Source organism: Bactrocera latifrons, unplaced genomic scaffold (assembly GCF_001853355.1).
Source record: "Bactrocera latifrons isolate USDA-ARS-PBARC rearing strain unplaced genomic scaffold, ASM185335v1 scaffold_28, whole genome shotgun sequence".
Taxonomy (NCBI): Eukaryota; Metazoa; Arthropoda; class Insecta; order Diptera; family Tephritidae; genus Bactrocera; species Bactrocera latifrons.
Window position 1 is genome coordinate 569,690 of NW_017536407.1, and position 11,601 is coordinate 581,290.

Genomic DNA, 11,601 nt, shown 5'->3' on the forward strand with positions numbered 1-11,601 from the left:
AGGATTTGTATAGGTATAAACCATAAATTGTAGCAATAATGAAAAATAAAAGATTTATCTAATAGGTTTATTACTTAGCAGAATGTATAACAATAACAATAAAAAAAGAAGATGATAACTCACAGTTTTGTCGAGTTGAATCGACGAATTAAAGATTCTCGCGACCGTATAATACTATAATATTTATATCCTGGGTTCTATGTAATCGAGATAGATCCAGATTTTTAACAACTATGAGTAGTCAGTCGACATCATTCAATCAAACTATTTGGTGAATAATTTACGTCGCAAATTTTCGAAACAAAAATAAATATTCGTAATATAATTCGACCGAGTGAAATACAATTTAAGCTCATTTTAAATCCATCATATTGCTAATAATTGATTGGCGGAACATTTTTGATGAGTCTCAAGTTTTCTTTTTGATACTCTTGCAGCCAGTTGCTACAGAGTATTATACGAGTTTTGTTCGCCTAACGATTGTACGTAGCACCTAAAACTAATGTAAAAAGATATATGGCTATATATGTATATAAAAATGATCAGGATGACGAGAAAAGTTTAAGTCCGGGTGACTGTCTGTCCGTCCGTCCGTATAAGCTGTAGCTTCAGTAAAAATTGAGATATCTTGATGAAACATGTTATGCGGGTTCTATAGCAGAAAAAATTACGAGTTCATAGATGGGCGTAATCGGATCACTGCCACGCCCACAAATAAAATAATCCAAAAACCCATAAAGTGTCATACTAAGGACTTAATTAAGATACTTATTTGGCAAAGGGGACACCTGTGGGGGAAATTTTTTGAAAAAGTGTGCGTGGCCCTGCTCTCTAAAAATTTAATGTAGACATCTCTTAACTACCATAGCTGCAAAAACCAAATTTGTTTAGCGGTAATCTTTTATTAACTCCTACCGAAAATGTGAAAATGGATGAAATCGGAAGATAACCCCACTCACTCCCCATATAACGGCACTGTTCAAAACTACTGAAAGCGCAATAAATCAATAACTAAATACGCGACGTTAAATTTTACCTCCGATATCTTATAAGAGGTTTTTATGAGAGGCGGTGTGAAAATGGGATGATGGGCGTGGCAATGCCGACGTTTTGGTAAAATCCTATATCCTGGGAGCCGACAGACTGATTTTAACAAACCGAATATTTGGACCACACTACCTACATATAATTGAATTTTGATTAATAGTATACTGTATTAGAAAAAATAGATCGGGTTAATACTACCCCAACTCCCTTATACTACAAGCTGCTTTCCAAAGTAAACAGGACTTAAAAAAATAAACAAATTAAATTTTTCGGACTTCAATATAGATTTTTGCACGGTCCAAAAACATGTCGAACGAGTGTTTTAGCTCGTTGGCCGGTATGGCTGCCAGTATGCCGGTGCAAGTCTTTGGAATGACCTCTACGTCTACATAACGCTTTGCTTTCATGAGCAAATGCATTTTGCCGAAAATAAAGAAGTCCCTCGGTCCCTATCAGGTGAATATGGGGAGTGGTTAATGCTTAAAATGTGATTTTTGTTCAAACAATCGGTCACAAGCGTCGAATCGAATGTTGGATTCTAAGCAATGTTTGATCGTCAGTCAATTTGTGCGGAAGGACCTTCCGTAAGCCCAAATGTATAGTCAAAATGCGATAAATCGATGTTTTGGAAATGCGCAAATCCATTTCCATAAATTTCAATGATGATTTCGGCTAATATTTGATGAATTCACGCACAGTTTCGATGGAATTTCCGGTGATCACGGATTGTGATTGGCCCACATGTTGATCGTCATTTATGTCCTCACGACCACTTTGAAAACGTTGAAACCACTCGTGTACTCTGCTACTGGATAGGCAATCATCGCCATAAACTTGTTTCATCAATTGAAACATTTCGGTAAAAGTTTTACCAATTTTGAAACAAAATTTAATGTTGGCTCTTTGTTCGAAGCTCATTTTCGTACCGATAACGCAAACATACTGACACTTAAAACGCAATAACGTCACTTCCAATCAATGAAATGTCATGAATAACTAGACGAAAGATAGCAGATTCCAACGCCCTAGTCGACATATAGATGGCGTCCACTAGGGGGCGCTAGATTGCAAAAGTCCTGTTTGATTTGGAACGCACCTTGTACTTATGGTGATTTTCTTGTCTCTAGAAAACACCTTATGTGTCTGTCAGTTTAAGAGTTATATATAGTATATGTATATATAAAATTCGTTGGATTTCGATGCTCTGGTTGACGTTTTACACCTTAAAGTATTTCACTGGTTTTGATTTTTGCAAGTTGCAAGAGTATAAAATGTTCGGTTGCACCCGCCCTTTGCCCTTTCTTACTTTTTTGTACCACTTAATGCTATTTAGATTTTACAATCCCAAAACTTTTGCATTTTACACTTTAATTTGTTCAGTATAGAAGTTTAACTTCACATACTACCATGGAAATGTTGCATAGCCCCTTCAATAAATCCAGTGGTATCGGTTGATAATATCATATGAGAAAATATTTCAAAGTCCTTGCTCTGACTGGGGTGAAGGAGAATCATTGCACTGTATATATGTATATTTATGAGTGTGCCTATTAATGTGTGTTTATATGTTTCACAACTGGTTGCCTAGTATGTAGTAAGGCTTTCAACAACGCCGTTAAATATCGGACAATGTCGTTCGTTACTCCTTTAGCTGCCGCGCATGCAACATTTTCGTTAACCTTACCTGCCGCCTGCCATCTTTAACAACTTTGCATATTGAAGAACAAACTACTATACTACAAAAAAAATATAGAACTAATTAGAATATAAAAAGTTATTGCCTGCAAACGTCATTTCAGTGCACAACAAATTTCTTGCGCACAACAAGCGCTTAGCGTTAGCAGGTTGCCAATTTAGTTAGCCAGCGTCACTACGCACACACACGAACAAGTATTTAAGTCTGATCCCTAGGCTCCTCCAGCGTTCCTTCGTTGTGTGTACTTCAACACCTAAGCTTTGGTTTAGTGCTTCAGACTGAGACTTCTTGCCTATTTTGTTGGACTTACAGCGTACTTACATAGTAATGCCTATGTGTATGTTTGTTCTTTAGTTACATATTTTTTCGTTATTCTTTTTTGTTTGCGTAAAAGCGTAACCGTAACCGTTGAGCGCCACACAAACACACAAATAGCGCAATAATAATGTAATAAAGGCAATTGCGATCGTCACGCTAGGCGTCAGCCGAACGCAGTCCAAAATTAAGGAATCCCACTGCACCAGCCAAGCGACGTAATAGCCAACCAACGCCGAACAGAAACCAATGACCAGCCACTAATGTCAGTAAGTCAACATGCGTATAAGTTTATTTTATACACATGCACATACATACATACATACATATGTACATATGAGCAGTTTGACATGGCCATATGCATGGAAAAAGTCAAGTGGCGTTGGCCGACTGACCGCAGTTGACGCATTTACCGTAAATGAGCTGAAATGCTGGTAAGAACTACACTACCATTGGCATTGCGCTATTTTGCCGCACTGGAAAACCATTAACACTTATAGTGGCGCATAGTCGACGGCGACAGCGACAGCGACGGCAAGTGTGACGTTGATGTGGTGGAGTTAGCGGTCACTATCGCCAATATCATCAACAACTCTGCATGAAAGGCCCAAGGGAGGCATTCAGCAATGACTTTTAAATACCACATGTATACATACGATTGCGCAGTAATACATATCCATACATGCATATGCAGGATATTAGCTGCAAATGATTTGAGTGTAGGTTCCGAATAAAATATGGCTTAATAGCTTAACACTACAAGTGCTAGTATGTATAAAAGTTATCATTAATCATTAAATATCGCTTTTATGGAATTAATTGTATTGATGCGCATATACATATGTACATATGTATGTATGTATAGTCGAAGCATATCTGCATGTGAAATCAAGTATGTAGGTGTGCTTTTACGGTATAATTTGCTGTTAAGCGTTTGAAGTTCACCGTCGGCTAATTTAAACATTTTAATATCTTTAGTCGATGCTGGCGCCCATTATTTTTTTTAATAAAATAGTTTTCCATACAGGACTTGAGTTCGATGAGTTAGTTTATAGGTTAGTATATACTATATCCAAATTTTGTGTAAATAATTTGTCAAATAAAAATTTTTTTTTATTAAAACTTACTACCTAAATTTGGATTCAATGGCCTCAACTTTAATTGCGATACGTCCAATTTATAATCGTCCTAACAGATCAACAATTGAGCGTCTAGTTTGAAAAATTTGAATCCACAGGTGAGGTTTTCGTAGTGTCGAGAATATTGTTGCCGCTAGTGCGTCTATTGAGGAAAATACGATTTGGAGCGGCTCATGGGCCGATGACGTCATTGGGTCGTACTTTTTCCGTGATGGTCAAGACCGGCACATTACTGAAAAGGAATCGCTACCGCTCAATGATAATATAATATTTTTGGAACGAATTGGATGATATGGATTTGTGCAATATGCGGTTCCACGGCGCCACAAGCCGTTTTTGTAGCGCTCTTATTGAAGAACTCGCAATATTCACGTTACAAGTAAAGTTGAAATGGAAACCAATAGGAATTTTAAAATGTTATTTTGGAAAAAGGGCACCGATACAGAAGTTCGAGAAGACAGTTACAACAAGAAATTATAAATTGACTCGAGGGTTCTTAAAAGCCCAGCGGATAAAAGCGTCTACTTATAATCAATCTGATCTCAGTATTTAGCAAGCTATGTAGTGTACTAAATGGGCTCAGTATATCTCTAGACTGCAGTATCATATTAGCTTATAAAACGCTAGAGAGCTTCAGCATTTAAATATATCTCAGTATAAGTAGTCTTCCACCCGTATCTTCTTCTTCTTGGAAGATGGAGCCATGTTTGGAGGTTTACGCAAGTGAGTAAAGTTCTTTGAGCGCCATACACCTGGGTATGGCCAGAAATGATTCTTTTACATATGGTTCAAGCTGTTCACAACTTCAGGTCTTAGACCAACTATCCTCTGGGAAACCAAAAAACCATCTGTTTGAAGGCGAGCTAAAGTGAAAAGACGAATCATCTCTCCCCAGGATCGAGCACTGGGTTTGGTAAAACGTAAAAAAACACCCCCAATAAAAAAAGAATTTCACCAGTAGAGGCATATAAATAACTGAATGAGGAAGTTATAAACATATATTAAAGCACTTGAATTCCAAGAAGTTAACATATACATATGTACATAGGTAGCTTTATAAGAGATATATTATGAAAGAGAAAAGATACCTTATATGATAAATAATTTGAATTTTTAAGATATTATAATCCCGTATTTTCTTTTTTGAATGCTTTTTTTGATTTTTCCAAAAACGGTAAGATTGGCTAGTCACAACGTAGCCCAGTTTTATATGTAATGAACTTTTTTACTTAAATATTTTTTATCACCATACATATATTATTTATTTTAGAATCTATATTCCTATAAATAACATACATACAAGCATCCTGTTTTATTTCATACTGTGTAACCCAAAAGACAAATTCAGTGAAAACCACATAACTTCCAACACGACCATTTCGAATTTAATTTTCCAACCTACCCGCCTTATAGCGTATCCAACTACTCGCACACAAAATCACTACCATTTTCCAATGAACACAAAATCTATTATAATACTGTCCATAAGGAAGCTGAAAATTCACCCAAACAGAAAGACACCACAACAACGCTCCACTGCGAATACACGCCGCGTCCCAGCTAACGATTGATCCCACTAAGCATTCATAATCGATTAGAGTGATTTGAAGATCAAAACCTGAACTGAATTTCCAACGTAAATAGAAATCAAACTGAGTTAGCGGCAACAAACAAAGCGATGCATACATACACAAAAATTGTATGAAAAAAAACGAAGTCCAACCGAAGGCAGGCGACGAATAAACGAAATGCAAGCGAATTATTGGCGTTGTGAGCGCAACAATATTGCGAAAGTACGAAAGCGGTGAACGCAAACAAATAGAAGCTATGCGCAAAGGACGAAACGACAAGTCAGTGGGTGGCTTGGAGTGTTGATAATTCCGATGTTCGGATGTTCGCACCAACTGTGCACTGACCTTCGGCAGTTGAGTTGCGCGGCATGCTTATGTTACTGTATCGATCATCTGTTAATGATCGCAACGACCTTGTCGCGCTGACAATTTAATCTCAACTTAAGTGTATTGCAACAATGTGACACAGCAAAAAACAACAAAACAGTACACATAATAAATAATGTGCAAGTATGCAAGGACATTGTCAGCACATAAGCACACACCAATATTTATTTATTGCTTGCAAGGAGGAACTGTGCCGAGTGACTGCTGTAAACCGAAATGTTTTCAAACAGCGACTGGAAACTGTTTGGGCACAACCTGGCGAGTGCATGTCGATAGAGCCATTAAAGTCGCAGCGTGTGGCAGCGAGTCAACTAGTCTTATGTATGAATCTATGAATGTACGATGTACGAATGTGTACAAAGGCTTTTGAAGCATACATACGTACAATACATATTTACGTGTACGTACGTGCATAGTTGCCAATACAAGGATAAGCGGGAGAGGACAATGCGATTGATGAGTCTGAGTTAGAAAAAACGAAAATGTAAATACATAACATATGAATTGTTAGTGGATATAGTATTTTATAGTTTTTGGAAAGTGTTGAAGACTTAACAGCGGCAGGCGAAGGCAGTTATATAAGAATGGACTTAAAGAAAAAAAGAGTTCTTATTCGCGGAACTCCGATGTTTAGTGTGCCAATGCACACGCGAAAATCTTTAAAGTCAATTATGGGATCTGATTGAATACATTTAGTGTTGCAATTAAGTGGCATTCATTTGACTTTGACACGATTTTCACAACTAAAAGTATGGTGCTGGATAAGTCCAACTATAAATATTGAACTTATACATTAAACTAATACTTAGTCAATCTGTTCGCTTAGATTCGGGTATAATCGATTACAATTAATCAGAATCAGATCTATAAAAGTCAACATGTAAGGCAACCAAAGTAGTAGAAATCGTTATATTAGGGTTAGGTTAAGGTGCATTTAATAATGCTAGTACGTCTGCACTGATGTTGGCTATCGTCATTATCGAAAGAAGACAAAAATTTCGAAATGCTGTCTACCTTCTCAGAGGTAGAACTGTTATAACCACAAGCTCAAGAGGAATATATCGAAATCATATTGGGTAAAAAAAATAAGCTGGAGAAAACACATTGATAGCAGGACTTCCAAAGCCCTTCGAATCTGGAATTATTGCAGGAGAGACATTGCTCCAAAGTGGGATTTACGACCTCATAACGGGCTTGCATGCTGGGGATTACGTACGCAATGAAAACTACGTCAACTGAGGCTCTGGAGGCTATTCTCAACATCCGGCCAATAAATACACAAGAGAGGTGTTAGCAATACTTGCGCGCTAAATTGGCAATGCGACCGAAAAGGGACTGGATCAAAGAGGGAACTGGGAACAGGAACGGACTTCTTCTGTAGTAATCCATAACACGGAAATTATCTTTAAACTAAATGACTACAATTCCGTCTTTCAGGCTGAAATTTTGGTCATAAAAAGAGACGAGAAGTGGGAAATCAGAAAGGCGATAAATTTTAACTGTATAGCTCAGCGGCAATTATTCCTAGAGCCAATAATCAGTCTAACTGGCGTTAGGTTATGCAAGTAGGTATTAACTAGACTCTCACTAAGTAACTCGATTAATATCATATATCACATATATAGAAGGAAATGAGAAGGTAGACGACCTGACCCACTCCGAGGAAATGTAGATAAAATTTTTCTAAGCTGTCCCTGACCATTCAGCAACTACAAAGGTTGTTTGGAGCAATGGACCCTACAGAAACACGTCAGGTCTTGGAACAGTAGCTACACGGGGCATACTATAAAGTTATTTTGGCAAACAGAAACTTAGTAATATTGTAGGGGCTATCACAGGGCACCTACCCTTAAGATCCTACCTTCAGAAATTTGGAAAAAGTAAAGTCGGCGGAATTCAGAGCATGCCCATCATTCAGCCATATGTGACTTGCTTCAATACAATACATCAACTGGGGTGGAAAATTATCACGTTTTTTTACCAAATCCACCGACTTGCTGGATATTCTTAAAAAACAGTCCTTTTTCAAAAATTTTTTTCTCATATAAAAAATTAAGTAGTTTTTTAGAATTAATATTTAATGTTACAAACATACACTATTACAATTCTGAAATTTTTGGAAAAACTATTTTGAACTCAGTTATTGCGACGCCATTCCCGGAAAAATTATGCGCCTGTGTTGACAGGATAACTCCTTACAGGATCCTCTAAAGTGAAAGAATTCGTGTTTTAAGCAAAATCTTATCTTAGAACTTGGACGAAGAAAAAAACTGAAATTGAAATTTTTGAAAAGTGAAATTGAAATTGAAAATTTTGCGATATTTTTTCAAAGAGTTATAATCGAAAAAAACGGAACCTATGTAAAATTTAATGGATATCACTTGATTTGTTCTCGAGCAATCTTTCCAACCGACTTCAAAAACACGGTTTTGAGACGTTTCGAAACGTTGCACTTAGCTCAGCTATCCTCGAACGCAATAGTTCTCCAGGCTGTATCCCCGAAACTATTACTCAGATCAAGTTAATTTCAAATTCAGGACATTATTCTAGAAGTGTTGTAATCGATTCTTTTTTAACCCCTTAATTCGGTTAACACCCGGCAACACAATGGGCCTAGTGATGGCTAAAGTGTGCCCCCTGCGGTCTGGCACTCACGCGTCTCTCTTTTCAGCCAACCAAAGTTCGGGGAATTATTCAACAGATTTTAACCGTATATTTGACCAATACTCTCAGACATAGGCACAGGAGTTCAAATATTCGGTATGTAGGGCCTTGAAATAACACAATTTGTGGAAAGTTCTATTTCAAATTTAAAAAATACAGTTCATTATCTGCACAATTTTCAAACGCACTGTATTTAGTACTACAAAATAAAATTGAGTGGTAGTACCTTTTCATTTGCTTATATGTATTTCTATTACCTTTGCTACTTACACATGTACATACATATGTATTCGACACTTAACAACGGAAAATGAATACCGAAAAACAGTTATCCTTGACTTAAGGACTTTCAGAATTTCAAAACAAATCCATTGTTGATCAAGTTTGCTGCCATTAAGAGCGGATAATCTATTGTACTATATATACAACACTAAACAACATAAAACGGTAAACTGTAAAAATTTGTTCTTCATCAAAGGTGACAGACTCATATTACTCCTGTACTAGCGCGCTAGCTTTGGTTATTGCTAAACTATACATCGACTGTCAAATAAGCCTTCAGTTAGTATTCAACTACCAGCTTCGTGAAACAGCTCGAAAGAGTAGAAAATAATAAAGGAGTTTCTTTTCGTTATAATCACTAGCATGCTATACGTATGAGAGAGTTAGTCAGAGAATTTTAACGGTTTTTATCTCGCTTTATCATTCTCTGAAAACATTAGTATAGCCGCTACTCTGCGGCGCTGTGTTTACCTGCTCGACCATCAACTTTGGAAGAAAATCATTCCTCTTGCGCTACACTGTTTGTATTTGTTTTATGTTAATTGACCTTATTTTGACGGAACAATGTGTCGGGTAAATGTTGTATGTGGTTTGTGAACGCCCAATTTCGAGGATTACAGCCATAGCGAAGGAATGGCGTGTTTGATCTTGTTTACAAGCAAAAGCTGAAAAGGCGTTTGTATGCTGGTATTTTGATTTTGACAACATATAACACAATACGGAAGTTAAATTTACACCTTCATGTTCAGCATTAGCTACCTAAGCAAGCGACTAGTAGTTTACGAAGTTGCCGATCACACCAAGTGGATGGATTTAGCATATATACATATATATGTACATATGCGTAAATATAATCACGCATTGTATTTGCAAAACTGTACAGTATTCTTGCATGATCGTTAAATTATATGTAATAATTAATTTAGAACCCGTAAATGACGAATATAAAAAATAAAACAACATTTTTTGGAAAAACGCGAAAACCTTTATTAGATTATTGTAAGAGACTTGGTTGGCAATGTAGTTTAACCAAGCAACTGGGACAAACTTCGTTCAATTTTCGTTAGACGAGCTGCACAGAGGTTCTAATATTCGGTATTCAGGGGCTTGAAAAAACACATTTCGTATTTCGAGATACCGATATTTTCAAACATAGGCATAGTATCCGAATCAAAATTGTTAAGCTCACATAAGTTTCGTCTTACATTTGCTATTTGTTTACTGAATTAATTTACCGAGTATTATGTTTATCACGAAGAAAACGGCGGAGACTTATAAAGTGTAGCGTCTACCAATATGGATGACGTAAGAATGACAGCTCGGTGCGTCTATTTTTGTTTACGAATTTGTGCCAAGTCAAATATCATACCATCAACAGCGAGCGTTCTAACACGATGTTGAGCGACTGTTTCTTCCGGAATTTAGTGAAATCAGTGCTGACGTAACATGGACATATTGCGTGCGAAATTTGGCGCTAATTTCGAGAAATATTCGACCGCATAGAATATCTCCAGCACGCAGTGAAAAAAAAATATAGCAGCAGTCGCTGAGAATGCACACGAAGACCATGGAGAGTAGATTCGGTGGCGTTCGCAGCAACTTGAACTGTCTTGGCGCATTTTACGTCTAGATCTTAAATTGAAAGCGAATAAAATATAGCTCGTGCAAGAACTGAAACCGCTCTATCTTTTCAAACGACATCGCTTCGATAGGTGGGCTCATGGAAAGTTCCAAGACTGTAAACAAGCAAAATTGCCACATTTGGGACGAAGACCAACCTAGTGGAATCATCGGTCCACATTTCTTCTAAAATAATGTTTAGTGGTTTAAACAAGACGACGCCACTTCCCACTCAACGCGTCAGTCCATAGATTTATTGAGAGAACACGTTGGTGAGCCGTCGATTGGCCACCAAGATCGTGTGATATCACATCGTTAGACTTTTTTCTAAAGTCTAAAGTCTATGCGGACAATGCCGCTCTGATTCATTCCTTGGAGAAAAACATCTTGCATGCCATTTACCAGTTAACAGTCGAAATGTTCGAACGAGTCATCGAAAATTGGACTCAACGGATGGACCATCTGAGACGTAGCCACGTCCAGCATTTGAAAGAAATAATCTTAAAAAAATAAATGCCAAATGTTGTTTCGAAAGATAGTGAATATTCCTAATTAAATTTGAATTTTCTGTGTTTTTCTTTAAAAGTGTTGGGAACCTCTACACCCTTTATTGTATAAGACATCGCTACAATTTCTGATTAACTAGTTTATATCGGACTTACTATATTTTATTTAAAATGATTGATTAAACTCAAAATAATCATCAAAAATATTTTAATGCCACACTATTTTTTCCCAAAAAAAAGTCAAGAATAAATTTCGATATAGTAAATATAAATAAAAATGTAAACAAGTAAGGAAGGGCTAAGTTCGGGTGTCACCGAACATTTTATACTCTCGCATGATAAAGTGATAATCGAGATTTCAGGCGTGGTTGTGA

The 11,601-nt window shown here is 36.9% G+C and overlaps 1 protein-coding gene across 2 annotated transcripts in view; it reads right to left on the reverse strand.

Moving 5' to 3' along the window:
• Nucleotides 1–11,601, reverse strand: part of LOC108970094 (epidermal retinol dehydrogenase 2) — a 58,112-nt gene that overhangs the window by 17,567 nt on the left and 28,944 nt on the right. The gene's annotated exons all lie outside the window — the stretch shown is intronic.